The 2,298-nt window shown below is 41.7% G+C and overlaps 1 protein-coding gene across 1 annotated transcript in view; it reads left to right on the forward strand.

Moving 5' to 3' along the window:
- Positions 1-890: 890 nt before the first annotated feature.
- The window catches only part of pomt2 (protein-O-mannosyltransferase 2), a gene marked incomplete at its 5' end in the record, with an annotated part of 8,614 nt that continues 7,206 nt past the window's right edge, over positions 891-2,298 (forward strand). Inside the window, 1 exon segment of the mRNA XM_024260983.2 lies at positions 891-2,298.

Consider the following 2,298-nt stretch of genomic DNA (forward strand, 5'->3'; position numbering starts at 1 on the left):
CTTTGGGAACCGTCTTGGTGACAAGGTCCATTACAAATGTTTTTGCTGGCGAATTTGTATTCCTTTTTTGCAGATATTTTGAGATCCGTTTGACCATTTTTGTCATCAGATCCTTGATTATTTTTTTTTATTTGGGGTCCGGTTGTCCAGAGATCAGTTGGATTCCCTGGGACTCTGAGAATTTGTGTAAGTCAAATCCCAGAGTGATTGCTATATCCCTGCACAAATCTGAGAAGTGTTGTGGTGCCATCTTTTATGTTGTGTCTTGGGTTCTCTATGTGTTTGTGGTCTTCTTGTGGTTGGTTTGTTCCGCCTTTGTCGGAGCAGTTGCTTAAATCCTAGAAAAAAAAAATGGGCATGTTAGTGACATTCCGGGCCTCTCTTATGAGGTCATCATCACAGTATGTCATCACAAATATAAGCAAACTGTCATGGTTCAACCTGCTTCTTCTCTCTCCAACCACCAGAGGGAGCGCTCGCCTGAGTTCTAACCTCATCCACCTGTCTTCACCTGGACATTTATCCTCAGCTGTTTCCCATTTGCTCATCAGCCCACCTGTATTTAGTTGTGCCACTCTCCTGAACTCACTGTGAAGTCTTGTCTTTCTGCACCCTGTCTAAGCGTTCTTTCCTGGCCTGTTTCTCTGTGTCCTGACCTTTGCCTGCCTCCTTGACTATTCTGACCGTCCCTGTGTTTGACCCAAGCCTGTTTTTTGACCACGCCTTGTCTGATCCTGATACCTGACTCTAGGAGCTTAAACTACGTGGTCCCCAAGTAGTTTATTTTTCTATTTTTCGCAGAGGTCTGTCTGTGGAGTTGCAACGAGAGATTGCCTGCNGCAATATTTGGTTTTATTGTGACATTTAGGCTTACCCATTTTTTTTAAAAGGATTTTACTTTTAAACAAACTAATACCGTAGTCGTAAAACGGTACCGTCCTGAGACGATAAGACTACAAGGGATCACACCGGACGACAATACCCTCTGGTGGACATATTGCTTGAACTACACATATTGAAGCGACTTGTTTTGCTTGCACAAGCTGAATTTCCTCTCTGTTGTCCACGTTCGAAAATGAAAGATTAAGGATCCATACTCTTAAGAGTGGGAGAGAGGGTATAGAAGGGGGAGAAACTTTCCATGTGTTCCTGTGTGAGTGAATGCAGGGAGCGGATACGAACAACCATTTAGCAGTTTCTTTAGAAAGAGACTGTCGATTTTGATCGACAAAACGGGCTAAAAAAATATACAAATGCAGGAGAAAGAAAGGACGTTTTAGAGCGCGTTTTGTAAACATGCTAGTTTAAGAATATTTTTTGGAGAATGGTGGGAATTTGAGTATTCTGCAGCACCGCGTTCACGCTTCTAGGCTTGGTTCTGCTCGTTTTGATGCCAGATTTACTACAAAGGGCGGAGTGGTTTATGGATAGAGATATTAAATTTTTCTATCACAATTTTTTGTGTCAGAACAAAAGTTATCGTGTCACAAGTTGTTGAAAAAACGGCTGTGTGTGTTGATGTGCTCACTAAGTAAATAGAATTGAATGCTCCGCAAAGCTGTTTTAATACCTGCACGAGCCGGTGTAGTAAACGAACGAACCCACAGCTTCAACGCATACACCTCCCAGAAAGCAGCGGGCCTCCTTCATGTTTTTTTCCCTGCTGCTCGGTGGGACATGGAGCTGTAAATGTAAATTTCCGAAAGATGGGGGTACGTTGGGCCAAAGGAGGACATTATCTGGGATTTTGTGGAAACTTATCACATGATAATGGAGCAGAATTATTGGAATACATGTAGTTTTGTTGATAAAGTGACCGGTGGTTGTATAATGAAAGCAAAGTGGGAGAGTTGTGTTACTCTGTGTATAATCTGAGTTTCACTTCGACATATTTTCTTTAAATTCGCTTAAAAACCCATTAAAGAGGCGCTTTGATAGTGCAACCTTTGCTATACTTTGCATTAATGCTTTTATAGGCCATCTTTTAGTTTGTGTGTGTGTGTGTGTGTGCCTTTTTTGCACACATTGAAATTTATAATGGATGAAGAGTGTTGCCCATCCAACAGTAAAATAAAGGAATTTTCAACTCTACGAAACAGGAAAATCTGTGACTCAAAAGCACCACCAATCCAGGTTATATCAAAAGTCAAAAATGTCCAACCTGCAGACATGTCAAAAGATGGCACACAGCTTCCATCACCTCCAAATACAATCACCTATCAACCAAGAAACAAAGCGCTTTTTTTTCTCGTCGTGGGGTTATCATTCTCTACACGCTTCTACAAGTTAGCAGAGCCT

Source organism: Oryzias melastigma, linkage group LG22 (genome assembly GCF_002922805.2).
Source record: "Oryzias melastigma strain HK-1 linkage group LG22, ASM292280v2, whole genome shotgun sequence".
Classification (NCBI taxonomy): domain Eukaryota; kingdom Metazoa; phylum Chordata; class Actinopteri; order Beloniformes; family Adrianichthyidae; genus Oryzias; species Oryzias melastigma.